Genomic DNA, 12,142 nt, shown 5'->3' on the forward strand with positions numbered 1-12,142 from the left:
TGACTTAAATTAAATCCGTAGATTTAATCTGCGTTGCAGTCGGAATAATTCATCGACTTCAATGCACTAATAAATATAACTGCTTCTGTTTCTCGATTAATAAATAACATGACTTTGCTAAGTCAGTTATAACTTGGAAATAATAATTATCGAATGGCTCAATAATCCTCGTCGCGTTTTTCTCATACGTTATAAAAGTATAAAGTTAAAATAATAACTCCGTTTCTGATAAAAAGAAAAATCAGGATCATAAACTGGATTTATTTAAAAAAAAAATTGCATTTACTAGTTTTAATCATAATTAAAAGAGCGGGCTACTACATACTACCCCTCTTAACAAAAATTTCGTCCCGAAATTTGCATATCTCTGCTAAAACAGTTCTGGGTATTTTTCCTTCATCTTGTCTTCAAGTTCCCACGTAGCTTCTCTTGTCTGCGGTGTCTCCATAAGATTTTCACTGATGTGATTGAGGCTGATTTCGCAAGTGTCCGCGTATTGCTGGCAAGGGGTGCGGGTGTTCTCAATTGCTGAACCTCGTTATCTGTTGGGGCATTGCGTGGAGTAGTGACCTTTTTGGCCACAATTGTAACAACCGTTAGTTCCAGCCCGACAGATACCCCTATGCATCTTACCACAATTTGGGCAAGGTGAAATTCCTCTCTGACTTTGGTTACCCCCAGTTGACTCGAGGTTAGTCTGTGCCTCGTGCCTTGGTTGAATAAACTGTTCGGCCCGTTCATATTCTTGCCATACTCGCTTATTAATCGGATTGATATTGTCTTCATTGTTGTCCCACTTGCGCTTCCCTTTGAGGGTATGCGAGACTCCTGGTGGATCGTTTGGCGTTGAGATCAATGGTGGGGCTGACTTGTCTGACGGCATTGCAGCTTCAATGTCAAGTGCCCTGTTCAGAGACTCCGTGTATGAGAGTCCTCCGTGGCTTGCTAGAGCCATCTTAATTTCGTACCGCAGTCCGGCACAAAATTTCTCTGCCATCTTCTCCTCTGTGTCCACTTGTTGTGGAGCAAACCTCGACAGGTTGCAGAATTCCTTATCGTATTCAACCACAGATTTCTTTCCTTGCTTCAACTCGTAGAACTCAGCTTCTTTCTTCTTCCTATAGCTTTTCGGAATATATTTATCATATAATCCTATCTTAAAATCTTCCCAAGTATAACTTGCCCATTGTTCAGGTGTCAAAATTTTTCGACGTGCTTCCCACCAGAAGTCAGCTGATCCTGTTAGCTGGAATGAGACGCAAGATAGGCGCTCCTCATCAGTACAACGTAGAAAGTTGAATATGCGCTCCATTGCACGCACCCAAATCTCAGCTTCAGCTGGTTCACTTGTTCCGTCAAACGTAGGTGGGTTCTGCCTTAAAAAGAGTTCTTCGACTCTCCTAGTTGGGGGCGGAGGGGATGGGTTATGTCCTCGAGCATCTTGTGGTTCTTCTGGTACAGCGTTACGGTTTCTGCGATTGTTATTGTTTCTCGCAGGGCGTCCTCTCTTAGGCGGCATTCTGATAGCAGGGATGTGTCAATTAGTACTCTCTAGCATAATCTAATACAAACCTCAAAAGAATTCTTGTAAAGGTCAACTTATTATAACTTGTAAACAAGTCATGACTCAAATGACAACATTGATGTAGTAAGCTTTAAGGGTCCTTAGCATCTCAAATCCATGAGTCATATCAATTCTTAAGCATATAATATCTCATCATCTAAATTGGATACTTAAGCATAAGTCATGGAGATCTATACCTGCTATAAAATCATGAGCTTAAACATTATTCTATACATATCACTTATCTTGCTGCCTTCACTATAGCCACCAAAAGATACAATCTAATTTCTTCTATGTTTGCTTCTATGTTCTGTAGTAGTGGTGATCTCATATCTTAATAGCTCTATGTTCATAGGGATTCATTCCATAGACATAGGCATACTTAATCGTACTTGCGTAAATCATTTCAGTCAATAACAACATAACATAGCTATTGACAGTTACTCACTTTGCTATTACGATAATTCTCACTTTTTGTAAACATTAACTCAAAACTTGGAATAGCTTACCATTCTGCTTCGTTGAGTGTGATGCGATGAAGTGCTGAGCTTTGTGGATTGAACTCTAGACACTTTAGTGATCCATTCTAAGTTTGGCTTAAATAACTCTTAGGCTCAGAGCAAACGAACTGCTCTGATACCACTCTGTCACGACCGGCCTTAATTAGGGATAATTAAGTCGGGAAACCATGACTGGGGAAGGGAAATTACGAAGCGGGTTTAGAAAGGGGTGCATAAAAGAATACTCAAAGAGCTTGGATACGCGTGAAATATTCCTTAAAAAGGAAAAAGGCATAGTTCGCATAAAAAGGGTACTCAAAGAACTTGTATACGCGTTATATTCCTTAAAAGGAAAAAGGCATCGTTAGGGGCTTGGCTAAAACATTATCAGAGTTTGCAACGGAAGGCGTAACTGAAATAATCAGTGTTTACAGCGGAATGCATAACTGAGATACATGTATGAAGACATGTATCCTTTCTGAGCCTACTTTAAGTTAGACAAAAACTCCACTCAGCAACACTTCATCGCCCATCACAGCTCAACCTGCACAAACATAAACAACGAAGGGCTAAGTACAAGAGTACTTAGTGGGCAGTTGCCAAGCATATAACATAATATCAATAACAAAACACAACATCGCATAAGAGGCATAAGTTTCTTTCAAATCCTTTGCTCATTAAATATTTCCAAATTCATAAACAGCATGAGCGCATTCTTCATCATTAACAATCATAAACACGCATCGTGTCGTGGAGAAGGCCTTCCCCGACGAACACGGGCATCGTACCGTGAAGGGGGCCTCCCTCAGCGATCACGGCATCGTACTATTGAGGGAGGCCTCCCCCAATAGACGCTGTAACACTGGCATACTGGCATCGCGCCGCTAGGGAGGCCTCCCTCAGCGGACACGGGCATCGTGCCGTGAGGAAGGCCCTCCTCAGCGGACACGGCATCGTACTGTTGAGGGAGGCCTCCCCCAACAGACGCAAGCATCAAACATAAGTATAAACTTATCAGCGTAAAGCATTCAAGCGTAAATAAACGTAATCAAGCGTAAATTACATAGGGCGTAAATAGTATAAACAGCATAGCGTAAATCATTTAACGTGCAGCATAATAAAGCTTAACTCATTTAAGCGTAATAAAGCATACCACACTTGAAGATCCAATTTGCATTTTAAAGTATAACACTTGCATAACATTTTATTTACGCGTAAGAAATTGCCCACCTGATAGCAAAGTTTTGCTAAGGTACTGTGACTTCTTGAATAGTTCTTACTCTCGCGCTTGACCTTAATCATGAGAATGTAAAATAAGACATTGCCTCGAGGAAAATTCTCAATTAATGAGAAAGCGTAATTAACTATGCATGAATCTGGTATGCATGAACTAATCTTTTGAGCGATAATTGGGAATTCTACTATTAATCCTCATTAATAGATTTAGCTAATTCTCGTCTAGCGCGGTCGAATAAAACTGTGATTCTTCCTTCCTCATCGGAATATTCTAGTCGTGAAATAAACCTCGCATTTGTACTTGATTGAAAAATGACTAACTCGGCTTTAAACGAGGTGTGACCTTGTAGATATTATCGGGCTTTTCGATAGAAACATAATTACTAATATAATCTCAAATAATTAATAGGCTCAAAATAGAGTAGCCAATTAATTAAATAAAACGAGTAGCTTAACTCAAATAAATAATGGCAGCTCAAAATAATAATTTGGCCTTAAGGAAACAATAATATAAGCTCAATAATTAAGAGGCTCAACAAGGCAGCCTGATAATTAATTAAGTAGAAGTGGGCCTGAATAAATAGTACGAAAGCCCAATCGAAATAATTCATTGGCTTAAGTAATTAAATAAATCTTGGCCCAATGAATAAATAATGAATAGCTGGGCTAAGTTAAATAAGTACGCAAGGCCCAGCTGCAATTAAATAAGCCTCGGTCCAAAGAAATAAAATAATAAGGCCGATATTAAAATAAGGTCTGTTGGGCTCAAATAAATAAATCATGTAAGGCCCAACTAAATAAAATTTCAGTCCATAATTTAAAATTAGCCCAAGAATAGAATGAATTATTCTGAGCTTAAAATTAAATAAAACTCGGCCCAAGTGATGAATTAAACAGGCCCAATAAAATATAAATGGGATTAGAATAATAACCCATCATAAATATATGCATCAGCCCAACTCCTTAATTAAATCGAGCCCAATAGAATTAATGAGAAGGGCCAATTAAATAAAAGACTGGCCCAGTTCGAATTTAATGAAAGCCCAATCAATTAAATTGGAAGCTCAATTCCTTTAGAATAAAACAGACCCAAGCTCAAATAATTCGGCCCAAATAATATAGATAAAGGCCCAATTCGAATTTAGATGTGAAGCCCAAGTCATTAAAAATAACATCAAGCCCAGCTCTCTCTCTCTCAAACTATCGGTCCCTCTTTCTCAAATCTCACAACCGACACTCTCTCTCTCAAACTCAAAGCAGAACACGCTCTGCTCTTCTTCTCGATTCAAAGACCAGTCGATCGGCCCTTCCCAGCTCGCTCGGCTCCTCTCAAAATCCGGTCGGTTCCACCTACTCCGGCCGTCCAGCCATCGTCTGCTATCACCGGCGTCATCTGTCGACGCGTCAAAGCCCCGGCGCCGTCCTCTTTCCTCTCCGCAGAGCCCCAAAATCGTGCCCTAGATTTCTGGAAATTGTCGCTGCTGCTCCTTCGCTCGGAATCCGGCGAGTCAGTCAGCGCCGGTCGCGGTGGGCGAGATTCCGGAGCGTTGCTTCTGCGTTCGAAACCCGGCGAAATCCTGTGCCCGGTTTGCACCCACCGCCGTTGGTATTTTGGGAATCGGCGGCTTCACCGCGATTCTGATCCAGAGCGCCGGTCGGATTTCCTTTCCTTGGCCGTCGCTGCTGTTATTCCGATGCAGACAAGACAACAAGAGTTCGCCGCTCGTCTTCTTTTCCCGCTCGGCAGTAGGTGGTTCGCTACCCCCCCGGGCAGCCGCTGTTCGGGCTCGGTACAGGTCGAGGCAGTCAGCCTCCCCCCCTTAAAAGCTAAGTCAAACCATTCTCTTTTATCGATTCTTAACGCGAATTAGGAACGATAAAGTATAATCTTTTCTTTGCTTTGCATAAACTCAAATTATGCTTGTTTAAAACTTCATATGAACTGTCACTTGCTCATAAAAGCGCAGTTGGCGTAATTACTAAGTTCAAGATGCTATAAGGTCTTCTTCTATGATTGAACTGATCATGCCCATGCTTTAATATGAATGTTTATTGGAAAGGATATTTGAGATTGTGAATTACCTTGAATATTTTGTGTTGGTAGCTGATGTTGTTGATAATGAATTCAATGGGGAAGGAACTGAAATTGCAAATATTGTTTCCTCAACAAATGCAGAAAGAACCAAGTATGGAATGAAGAAAACTTAGGCCAAGACTTACCTCTCGATACTTGGCAGTTGGCAGCAGCTTAATGAATTCTCCTCGCTTTGGTGGTTGAAGGAACTAGTAGCCTTAAAGAACTTAAAGAATTGAAGATGGTGGGGAGCAAAGTGGGAAAAATATAGAGGAGGAAAGAAAAAGGCGGTGGCGTGGAGTGGAGTTAGTGGGAAGTTTGGTGGTCGGCTCTTTCATCTAATTTCCCTACTTTTGAATTTTCTCTCTTATTGACTAATGTGCCTACACTTGAGTGAAGGCATTAAGTGAGCCACGTAGAGTCCAATCCTTTGTAATATACTAAACGATTTTCCCCAAGCTGGGAACTAGCCTGTAATCTGTGAACTGTAAATAAATACTGGCTTCGATTTTCAATCATCGCGTTTCTGTATCTGTTTAGTATCTGCTTCCTTGTTTCCAATATTGAAAAACTATAATATGACTTAAATTAAATCCGTAGATTTAATCTGCGTTGCAGTCGGAATAATTCATCGACTTCAATGCACTAATAAATATAACTGCTTCTGTTTCTCGATTAATAAATAACATGACTTTGCTAAGTCAGTTATAACTTGGAAATAATAATTATCGAATGGCTCAATAATCCTCGTCGCGTTTTTCTCATACGTTATAAAAGTATAAAGTTAAAATAATAACTCCGTTTCTGATAAAAAAGAAAAATCAGGATCATAAACTGGATTTATTTAAAAAAAAAATTGCATTTACTAGTTTTAATCATAATTAAAAGAGCGGGCTACTACAAAATCGGAGACAAGCAGGTGTTGAACTACGATCAAAGTCTCAGATTAAGAGCGCTAAGGTTGTCATTCCGGGGAGAAAGGCTTACATCAAGACCTTTGGAAAGAAGCTTTTCTCATTCCTACGAGAGAAAAACAATTCAGGAAACACCAATTCAAGGCATAAGAGTAAAACTCAAATGCCCTGAAGGATGGAGAAGTGTTTCCACAAAGTTTGATACAACCGAAAGGAAAAATCAATTTCCTTGCAACATGTTGTATTATTTGGCAAATCCAGAAAGTAATTGATACATCGGAGTTCTGGAGATTAGAGGCTTTGAAGTCCAAATCGAAGGCAAAGCCGGACAAGAAGCTGATGTCCTGATCTTAGGACGGAATTTTCATGACAATTATCAACCATGGTCAAGGAAAGCAAGTGGAATGGAGATCACAATCGGGGGAAAAAGGTTGCTGATCTGATGACAAGTCCATTTTCGATATACATCTCTGTAGGGATGCTATACGAGAAATACAAAGCAGAATATTTTGCTGCTTATGTTGATTCAGGAGCAGGAATCTGTACGGAAAAACGAGGAGTCTTTCCAGTAGAAGTTGAAGAAGAACTGCCTCGAATTGCGGGAATGGATTTCTCAAAGAAAATTTTGCTCCTATCACAGGGAGTAAAACAGACAGAAATATTGATCGGCGGAGCAGGACAAACACCTTGGTAGAAGGTTAAGACTCCACCCATCTATTTCCATGATACAGGAGCAGATATTTTGTTCGGAAACAATTTTCTGCAAACCTTCAAAAGGTATACACAGGACAATGAAGCCAAGAGGCTCGTGTTCACAACCAATTGTGACCACAAAATCATTGTACAAAGGCTCGAATGAGCTTTTAATAGCTCAATGCCAGTCAAATTCCGCAGCAAGCGTGGTGATGATGGCAGACTCCGGAGACCACAAATGAAGGATCAAAGGAGATTCAGAGATGTTCTGCTCAAATGCAGAGCCGAGGGATTTCCAGATCTCTTCGAGGAAGAAACACAAATCCTCAAAGTTTCCTTGATATCACACAAAGATATTAGGGAGGAAGAATATGTGTCCATAACCGACGTCAAAAGAAGAATCCAGAAGTGTTATCACGAGGATCCTTTGGCATGGTGGGACAAGAACCAGCTCAAAGCTACCTTGAAAGTTAAAACTGGAAAGGTGCATGAGTTCGTAAGATTCAGACCTATCCTGATGAACTCTCAAGATCAGCAGGATATGAGGAGCATAATTAAGGAACACCTTGATTTGAAGTTGATCGAACCAGGGAACTCGCCTTACAGCAGTCCTGGATTTCTGGTGAGGAATCATGGGGAGATCAAGCGAGGAAAACCGAGACTGGTCATTAATTATAAAGGAATTAATGACATTCTTGAGTTTGATGGATATTTCATCCCGAGCAGAGAACACCTTATCAACTGCATCAGAAGTGCAAAGGTATTCTCAAAGTTTGTTTGCAAATCAGAATTCTACCAGATTCGCATGGAGGAAAGGAGTAAGAAGTTCACAACCTTCTCAACTCCACAAGGACATTATGTCTGGAATGTCATGCCAATGGGGCTAGCCAACGCGCCTCAGATATTCCAAAGGAAGATGGATAATTTTTTCAAAGATTATTCTTCATTCGTGTTTGTTTATATTGATGATATTCTTATTGCATCAAAAAACATTCTTGAACATGTCAGGCATCTGGAGATCTTTGCGGATGTTTGTCAACAAGAAGGACTAGTGCTGTCTGAAAAGAAGGCAGTCATTGCTACCCAGAAGATGGAATTCCTAGGAATCGAGATCGATGAAACTTGAATAATTCTGCAAGATCATATTGTGGAAAAAGTCCAGAAGTTTCCAGAGGATCTCAAGGAAAAGAAGCAGCTGCAAAGCTTTCTTGGAGTTGTTAACTTTGCAGGGATGTTCATCAAAAACCTTGCAGAGCATAGGAAAATCTTCAGTCTACTACTGAAGAAGATGTTCCATTCATATGGAAAGAGGAGCATCGCGAGGGTATGAAAAAACTAAAAGAGATTTGCAAAAAATCTCCCAAAGCTTTCAATACCACAAGATGAGGACGAATTAGTCCTATACACCGACGCGAGTGATTCCTGGTGGGCAGCTGTGCTCACAAAAATCACCTCTTATGGAGAGGAACCATGCAGATACCGTAGTGGTCTCGTTTCTGATAATGAGGCTGTGCGATGGCACATCAACGAGAAGGAGTTCTATGCAGTTAGAAAGGCGTTCAAAAAATGGCCGCTATTATTACTAGCAAAGAAATTCTTTTTGAAAGTCGATAAAACTAACGTTAAGGCTTTCTTAACCAAGAAAATTGAATCTAAACCTGAAAAGGCTAGTTACTTAGATGGCAAGCTGAATGCCAATATTATGATTTTGATATTGTCATTCTGAAATTTGATGATAATGTTCTTGCAGATTTCTTAACAAGGGATTGAGCCAACTGAGGTTGACGCCATCATCATAAACCTGAGGCAACTCTAAGAAAACATGGAGATGCTACAACAAGAATGACAAGAGTGTGTACTCCATGCCAAACAAGCTGGAAGGATGCAGACGGCGGATGAAGCCAAAGTATCTGACCGCATACAAGAATGTCTTAAGAAGATGATAAATCTTCATGAGGCAATCCACAAGCCGCTCCTGCGCGGGATCAGTGCTCCCCTGATCGAAGCAGGCATTACCGTACCGACCAGATTACCGGTAGCATGGGATTCAAGTACCCCTAGCACAAGTTCTGAGGCTAAGGTGGCAAAACTGGACCCTCAAGAAAAAGATGTTGCTAAGGCTTTATCGCCCGAACCAACATGTCAACCCACCACCTCTGGGGTAAAAGAGGGAGAGATCAATCTTAGGCCACTAATAGACAAATCTAAGATTGATACTAACATTCTTGAAATGTCTCATGTTTGGCAGATGTACCAGTCCAGATGGGAGAAACTGAATACCAGGAAGGGGATTAATCCGGGATATAGTCAGATTGATATTGGAGGAAAATATCGTCGTGTTTGGATGACCACCGGGGCCAATCCTCAGGAGGTCAAGGAGTGGTATGAATTCATAGTGCTAGCCTCAGTTTATACTATATCGCCAGCTTTCAGCGAGATCAAGGGTCTACCAAGATGGATCCAAGAAACCGTTTATGATACCTGGTCGAACAACCCATCCCTTAATAGGGGAGACGTTCTGGAGCTGTATTTTCTCAGTGCGGCACCAGAACCAGCAGGAAAGGGTAATCACGAAACTTTTTATTTCATTAAGCTTCGGAGACCCAATACGGAGGCCTTAAACCGGATTAAGGCACCAGAGCATCAAGTCTCTATTGTCGCCACTTTTTTGGTGGATCAAATCTCCACAAGGGGTGCATGGGGCTTATGGGTCTGTCTCACGGGGATGGATAAAGTAAAGTATAAGTTCAAGTTCTCTCATAATTCAGGACTTGGATCGTTCTTGTTAAATACCATGACAGGAACAACTACAAGTTTCGCCGAGAAGGCCTTTGAAGAAAAAAGACAAACACTCTGGCACAATAAGATGGCGGGGAGCAAAGAGACCCGTCACAAGTATTGCAACATGGCTCATCTAGGCCATTGGGTTGATCACATCTGCGCGGAGTGTTCTACGCAGAAGGAACCGGAGTTCGGAAAGGGTTTCCTCCCGAAGCCTAACAAGAAGAAATTTCGGTCCGACGAGTATGAGGAGCACAGGACTCCACGAGGACAAGCACCTCGGGCACCAAAAACGTAAGATGCCCGACAAGGAAAATGGAGTCATGTGACTCAAGACAGGAGGACCACCCACTAAAAGAAAAACGACAAAAGTGGGTGGATGCAGACTAATTACCCACTGGCAGAAAAAGCGGAAGTGGGTAATCCTACAGAAGCTCCACTCACCTAGAGGCAGAAGACAAGGCTGAGTGGAAGAAAAAGCAGTTGGTCCACATCAACAATTATCATAAAAAGATAAAAGGAAGGTTCAGCTGCATGTGAAGGCACTAACTGGTGTCGGCAATTATGGCCGACAAAAGAAGGTGACAGTCACAATCCATGAGCTGGCCTCAATGGAAAGGAATCCGAGGCCAACCACCAAGACTTATAGAGGGCATCAAACCTCTGTAAGGGCAAGCTCTAGAGAGGAAGAGATCGATCCGAAAATCACAACATCTCCACACAGCACACTCTCTCTCTTGAAACTATCTTTGTATTTTAAATTTTTTGTTTTAAAATTTTTCTGTTATTGTTTTAGTTTTAAAGTTTTCAGTTTTTTATTTTATTTTATGTATACAAGTATTAGCTACTAATGAGTAGCTAAACAAGTTTGTCTCCTCCCTTAGGGAGATATTATGAAATAAATTAAAAAATTTATAATTCCTCTATAAACGCTTTGTTTTCGCTCAACTTTTCGGTTTAGTAAAATTTTTCTTTCATTTATCAACAAAGTATTCGACGTCGGAACTTAGTGAAGGAGGAAGGTTGCAACCATCCCTTGCGAGCGCGTGGTTGGATGAAGCCTGGAGGGCAGACGGTCCGTAAAACGCAACAAATACTGACTCCTGAAGAAGACCATTCGACTAAAGGTATAATGTTGGTTTATGTTTAGAATAATTTTGAATTGTTACGGAAGCATGTTGGACCATTATCTGATTTTAAGGAATTCAACAGGGTGTTTTGGCTTAAAATTTTGTTTTGGGGTATTTGTGAACATTTGTGTTTATTTAGGGGTTGATTTACAATTATTCAAAAATTGGCATGTTAAAAATTGATACAATCCGAAGTCCATGTATTTACACCAAGATTTTGAAGTTCATGTTAAAAACCAAAAAGTGAGTAAAGTTCATGTATTTATGCACCAATTACCCTTAATTAAATGTAATTTTTTTTATTATATTTATAAATATGATAATTGAGTTGGTATCAATTTTATATAAATATAAAAATATTTCCCGTGCATCGCACGGGGTGCAAATGCTAGTTAATTCGTTAATAAAGAATTATTTATTTAAAACTTAATTAATTTTAAATAAGATTAAAATTAGACGACTCATGTTGGGGTAGAGCGCACGAGAGCTTTTGTCTTAAAATTAAAAAGTCTCCCCCTCATTCAAAATAAAAATAAAAATAAAATAAAATAAACAAGTTTCCAAAATGTTGCTGAATACTGAATAGTAACGCACAACAAAATCAGGTACTGATTGCCGACCAAAACAAGCACATTATATATACACATAAATTTATTTATATTTATATATGATTATATCCATCTCATCAGATTAAGTAACTAAATCACACTGAAATTAATGTTTTCTCTCTATATAAACACAAATGAACATTATGCACAATGCAGCAGCCCAAACCTAGATCAAGTAAAAGATGGCTCAAAATATTTCTGCGAAATTAATCTTCTTGGTTTTTCTATGCTTCCTCATTCCAGGTTTTAGTTTTTTATATATTTGAATTTAATAAAAATGTACCGTAGCTTCGACCAACTTAATTTACTAGTAATATTTATTTTTTTTATTGATCGATTTGGCAAATATAACATATATAGTATTTTTTTTTTGCAGATGAAAGAGGATTAATATTATGTGCTAAACTGGAAAATTGCTTTGATACTTATGATAATCCTTTATGCGCCAAGGAAGGCTTCCAAGTTTGCACAAAATGCAAAAGATTTAAAACGTTGACTGGTATTAAATGCGACACAGATGTGAATCCAAGCAAATGTGTTTGTTTGTTTAAGTGTGCATCCTAATTAATTAATTCAAATTCTTCCCTTATTTAATTACGCGCGTACGTTTTAATAAAATTATTGTAGCCATTGTTATAGGAT

General features: G+C 39.7%; 1 long non-coding RNA gene across 1 annotated transcript; it reads right to left on the reverse strand.

Annotated features, from left to right (window-relative positions):
- Positions 1-2,365: 2,365 nt before the first annotated feature.
- LOC131025060 (uncharacterized) lies at positions 2,366-3,644 on the reverse strand. The gene is made up of 2 exons (XR_009102079.1): positions 3,295-3,644; positions 2,366-2,608 (listed from the first exon to the last, which is right to left on the reverse strand). It is a non-coding gene; the product is annotated as an uncharacterized LOC131025060 (long non-coding RNA).
- Between the last annotated feature and the right edge of the window lie 8,498 nt (positions 3,645-12,142).

Source organism: Salvia miltiorrhiza, chromosome 5 (assembly GCF_028751815.1).
Source record: "Salvia miltiorrhiza cultivar Shanhuang (shh) chromosome 5, IMPLAD_Smil_shh, whole genome shotgun sequence".
Lineage (NCBI taxonomy): Eukaryota > Viridiplantae > Streptophyta > Magnoliopsida > Lamiales > Lamiaceae > Salvia > Salvia miltiorrhiza.